We start from the raw sequence: 6,094 nt of genomic DNA, 5'->3' as shown, positions 1-6,094 counted from the left end.
TGCGCGGTTTCCCTTCCAGGTTTACACTGACCACAAAAATTTGGTCTACTTACAGACAGCCCAGCGGCTAAATTCTCGCCAAGCCAGATGGTCCTTGTTCTTTTCCCGGTTCCACTTTTCTCTTCATTTTCTCGCCGGGGAGAAGAATATTCGTGCTGATGCTCTCTCTCGCTCCCTTATGTCAACTGAAGAGGAGGAAGAGGAGCCTCGGCTTATTGTTCCCTCTGAGAGCCTGAGAACCGTAGCACCGGTTTCGCTTGAGTCTGTGCCTCCGGGCAAGACTTTTGTGCCCATTAATTTGCGACCGGAGGTTCTCTCTTGGGCTCATTCGTCCAGAGTGGGTGGACACTTTGGGACAAAGAGGACATCTGAGCTACTGGCGAGGACGTACTGGTGGCCGCATATGGTCCGGGATGTCAGGGATTATATTCTGGCGTGTGTCTCCTGTGCCAAAAATAAATCTCCGTGTCAAAGGCCAGCTGGGTTGCTCTATCCCTTGCCGGTGGCAGATAGGCCCTGGGAGATGGTCGGGATGGACTTTGTCGTGGGTTTGCCCAAGTCTCGCGGCTGTACCATCATTTGGGTCATCACCGATCATTTCTCGAAAATGGTGCATTTGGTGCCGCTACCACGGTTACCTTCTGCACGGGCCTTGGCTGCGTTGTTCATTAAGCACATCTTCCGCCTACATGGTATGCCTGACAAAATTGTCAGTGACCGGGGTCCCCAGTTTGCGTCTCGGTTCTGGAGAGAGCTGTGTCGTCTTCTCAGTATTGAGTTGAATCTCTCTTCCGCTTATCATCCCAAGACGAATGGGTTGGTAGAGAGGGCCAACCAGACCTTGGTCACATACCTGCGACATTTTGTTTCAGCCAGGCAGGATGACTGGGCATCCTTGCTATCATGGGCAGAGTTTGCGCTGAACAACGCCGTAGCCGACTCCACTGGACAAACCCCATTCCTCCTCAACTATGGTCAGCATCCACGGGTGCCTGTGCCTATGCCCGTGTCTTCCGCAGACTCCAGGGTGGCAGACTGGGCTGTGGAGGCACGGGATATTTGGGACCGCACTCAGGATGCCATTCGGGCCTCTAAGGAGAGAATGAGGTCCTCCGCCGATGCTCATCAGCGCCCCACCCCGTCCTTTGCTCCTGGCGACTTGGTGTGGCTCTCCGCCCGTAACATCAGGCTGCAAGTTGAGTCCACTAAATTTGCTCCTCGCTACTTGGGTCCCTTCAAGGTCCTCGAACAGGTTAATCCTGTGGTCTACCGTCTGGCCCTTCCTCCACGCCTTGGTATCACCGACACCTTTCATGTGTCCCTCCTTAAGCCCGTATACATGTCTCGGTTTTCTGAGTCATCTGCCGGGACATCGGGTTCGTCTACGGACGATTTTGAGGTGAACGCTATCTTGGGGTGCAAGGTGGTACGTGGCAAAAAATTTTTTTGGGTGGACTGGAAGGGTTACGGTCCCGAGGATAGGTCCTGGGAGCCTGCTGAGCACATTCGGGCTCCGCAGCTCATTGCTGCCTTCGAACGTAGCGAGGCCCAAGGAGGGGGGGGGGGGGCCCTAGTAGGGGAGGGTAATGTTAGGGGTCGAGTTCCCGCTTCTGCACAGGGGGAATCTCGGGCCACCTCCGCTGCGGTCTCCCATTCTTGTCCAGCCACAGTGGAGTCTGCTCAGCAAGGACGTCGGTCCCAGCGTCTTGCTCATTCTCACTCTGTTCTGAGAGTTACTGCTGCTTCTCCAGTCTCTGCTATTAAAGTCTGTGCTGGTCAGCAGCGAGCGGACTTCTCTGGGACTAAGTCCTTGTCTGCACGTACTGAGCATGCCCAGCATAAGGTCTCCCGTTGGAGATCGAGGGTCATGTGCTCAGGCTCTGCAGCACATTCCATTGGTCCTCTTGGCAGGTCCTAAAAGGGCAAAAGTGCTGTGGCCACTTCCTGTGCTGCTGCTATATAAACTGCGCATGACCGCACGGCCATGCGCTAGTATTGTCAAACAATTGCTAATGTGTGTATGTTGTGAGTGCAAGTCGTCCTTGGATACCCCTACCCTATAGTATGACTGTTTGCGGAAGGTGTATGGCTGCTACCTAGCGCCTGACTTATCCTACAGCACTAGTCACACATTATAGCGTCCAGTTGCTGTGACCGCCAGTACGGCGCCGTGCACTTCCTCTGTGCTTTCCTTACCCAAGCCTGGGTGGTTAGTGGCGTTCGTCAGTGCGGCACTGCATGCTCTTCTGTTTCATTTCACACCCAGTTGCGGTGTTGCGCCAGCAAGGGTCTAATCGGACTTCAATCCCAGTTGGGGTTGAGTTCGCTGACTACTTGCTCGCGCTTTAGGTGCGGTACCGCGGTCCTGTGCCTTAACAGGATTGCTTCTTTCACGCTGGGTGAGGTTAACCCACGCGTGTATACTCTAGTGTACCGCCATATAGTCTGCTAATTGCTAGCAGCAGGTTTTCACCTGCACGGTGGACCCCGGACTGCGAACGCATCTATACCATCTGTCTTGGTGCGTTCCGCCAGTCCTAACAGTGTGTCATCTCCTCCTGTATTAGACCTCGTTCACACGTTATTTGCTCAGTATTTTTACCTCAGTATTTGTAAGCTAAAGTGGCAGCCTGATAAATCCCCAGCCAACAGGAAGCCCTCCCCCCTGGCAGTATATATTAGCTCACACATACACATGATAGACAGGTCATGTGACTGACAGCTGCCGTATTTCCTATATGGTACATTTGTTGTAGTTTGTCTGCTTATTAATCAGATTTTTATTTTTGAAGGATAATACCAGACTTGTATGTGTTTTAGAGCGAGTTTCGTTTGTCAAGTTGTGTGTGTTGAGTTGCGTGTGGCGACATGCATGTAGCGACTTTTGTGAGATGAGTTTTGTGTGGCAACATGCGTGTAGCAACTTTTTGTGTGTTGAGTTGCATGTGACAGGTTAGTGTAGCAAGTTGTGTGCCGCAAGTTTTGCGCATGGCGAGTTTTGCGCGTGGCGAGTTTTATGTGTGGTGCCTTTTGAGTATGTGCAAGTTTTGTGTGAGGCAACTTTTGCATGTGTTGCAACTTTTGTGCATGTGGCGTTATTTCCGCGTGTGCAAGTTTTGCGTGTGGCGAGTTTTCCATGAGGTGAGTTTTGCACTTGTGGCGAGTTTTGCAAGAGCCTAGTTTTTGCATGTGGCGAGTTCTGCGCGTGACAAGTTTTGAGAGGCGACTTTTGTGTTTCGACTTTTATGTAGCGAGGTTGGTGTATTTGTGGTGAAATGTGTGCTGAGGGTAATATGTGTTCAAGCACGTGGTAGTGTGTGGCGCATTTTGTGTGTGTGTTCATATCCCTGTGTGTGATGAGTATCCCATGTCGGGGCCCCACCTTAGCAACTGTACGGTATATACTCTTTGGCGCCATCGCTCTCATTCTTTAAGTCCCCCTTGTTCACATCTGGCAGCTGTCAATTTGCCTCCAATAGAGTTGAGCGACCTTGACCTTTTTAGAGTCGAGCCGGGTTTTGCGAAACCCGACTATGTCCAAAGTCGGGTCGAGTGAAATCGGCCGATTATGACGTAAAGTCGGGATCGACCGAAACACGAAACCCAATGCAAGTCAATGGGGCAGCATAGTCGGCAGTGAGTGGGGGCCAGGAAAACACCTAGAGTGGCCATTTTAATGTCAAAACCATCCATTCTTCTTAATGAAGCTTGTCAAGCGTAATTTACCTTATAATAATTGGAAGGCATTTGAAATTGGGGGTCATTTGGCTAAAGTTGTGGGGGGTAGGGCTGGTTCAAGTAATTAGTGGGCCCAGGAAATCTGGACCACGTCACGGCAGTGGAGCAGGGAGAGGTAAGTATTTCAACTTTGCAAGTGCTGTGAACCTGAGCAAGCAGGGGGGGCCCACTCGTTGGCATTGGCACTGGCACAGGGCCCCTCAAAGTACAGCGGTGTGTTTGCACGGCGGGGGCGCCTCCCACCGGCAGCAACACTTTTGCGTACTATGAGAGGCCCTGTGCCAGTGACGTCGCCAACTAGTATTCCTCCCCCCACCTGATGAAGGAACCTGCACTTTCATCTGCACCTTCCTCTTTGTCCCCGTGTAAGGTGGTATGGTATGCGGGAAGAGCAACCTGACTTTCAGCAGGGTCACAATGTTGTTGTGTAGCGTGCACGGGGAATGTTGCGTTATGGGTCAATGTACCAGCAGACTCATCTATCACTGGCTGGGCAATGGGCACGATGAAGTGGAAACACAGATATAGGCCCAAAGAAGAAAGTGGGCTAAATGCAGTTCAAAATTGGTAACACAGGAATAACCAGGGGGCATTGCAGTGGAGGACAACTGGAATGAGAGGCTGACACAGAGAGTAGGGCCAAATCAGTAAGTAGTCGAAATGCAGTTCAAAATTGGCAACCGTAGTAAACAGGCGGCACAGCTTTGTTCAGTGGAGGAGAACAGCAAGGAGTGGCAGACACCGATAGTAGGCCCCAAACCAACTAGTACGCCAAATGCAGTTGTTCCATTTAACCACAATTTAATGAGAGCCTGAAGATAGAAGCTCAGGAAAGGCAACCTGGGGAACACCTTGGAGTGTAACACACCCTCTCTCTACACCCCATACCCAATTTGTAGGCCTAATGCAGCGTAGTTTCCGACAACTACTAAACGAGAGCCGGAATATCGAAGCTCAGGAAAGGCAACCTGGGGAACACCTTGGAGTGTAACACACCCTCTCTCTACGCCCCATACCCAATTTGTAGGCCTAATGCAGCGTAGTTTCCGACAACTACTAAACGAGAGCCGGAATATCGAAGCTCAGGAAAGGCAACCTGGGGAACACCTTGGAGTGTAACACACCCTCTCTCTACGCCCCATACCCAATTTGTAGGCCTAATGCAGCGTAGTTTCCGACAACTACTAAACGAGAGCCGGAATATCGAAGCTCAGGAAAGGCAACCTGGGGAACACCTTGGAGTGTAACACACCCTCTCTCTACACCCCATACCCAATTTGAAGGCCTAATGCAGTGTAGTTTCCAAGAACTACTAAACGAGAGCCGGAAGATCGAAGCTCAGGAAAGGCAACCTGGGGAACACCTTGGAGTGTAACACACCCTCTCGCTACACCCCATACCCAATTTGAAGGCCTAATGCAGCGTAGTTTCCAACAACTACTAAACGAGAGCCGGAAGATCGAAGCTCAGGAAAGGCAACCTGGGGAACACCTTGGAGTGGAACACACCATCTCTCTACACCCCATACCCAATTTGAAGGCCTAATGCAGAGTAGTTTCCAAGAACTACTAAACGAGAGCCGGAAGATCGAAGCTCAGGAAAGGCAACCTGGGGAACACCTTGGAGTGTAACACAACGTCTCTCTACACGACGGAAGGGCTGATTCTTAGGAAGGAAGGCTGTTGGAAATAAGCATTGCGCGTCCGAGGGTGATTATATTCTTATTAGGTATATACTCACCCTCGGACGCGCCCTGCTTCTTTATTTGGAATGAATGTTTATTTGCAATGTGGTGTTGACTTTCTCTATTATTTTGGTAATTAATGATTTTATTATTTTCATTATTTTGCATCTTCTCGGCAATAATATAAAGAAGACGCGACAGGACAACACTCGGTGGATGCCATATGTGTGTTTTCAATTTAAAAAAACTTTCAGTTAACTACTTGCAGGAGAAAGTAATTGTAGCTGGTGGCCATTTTTAGTACTGTACCAGATTTTAGTTGTGTGTTTGTTTTTAATGTTAAAATGTCTGCATTTGATATCTCACCAGTATTTTCTTTTTTATAAGCAAAATACTTATTTTTATATTTTCTGATGTTGGTTCCAGGGGTACACGGCCAGCAGTGCCCTGGTCAGTGTAGTAGTAGTTGAAAGAATGGACCGCAGACAGGCATCGAAGGCCTAAAATAATAACACATGGCTGTAGGCAATTTTAAATTGGTTCCAGGGGTACACGGACAGCAGTGGTGTGGTCAGTGGAGGCCTAGTGGAAGGAGTGACCGCAGACAGGCATCGAAGGCCTAAAATAATAACACATGGCTGTAGGCAATTTTAAATTGGTTCCAGGGGTACA

Source organism: Ranitomeya imitator, chromosome 3, assembly GCF_032444005.1.
Source record: "Ranitomeya imitator isolate aRanImi1 chromosome 3, aRanImi1.pri, whole genome shotgun sequence".
NCBI lineage: Eukaryota > Metazoa > Chordata > Amphibia > Anura > Dendrobatidae > Ranitomeya > Ranitomeya imitator.
Note: the sequence above shows the minus strand (reverse complement) of the source record.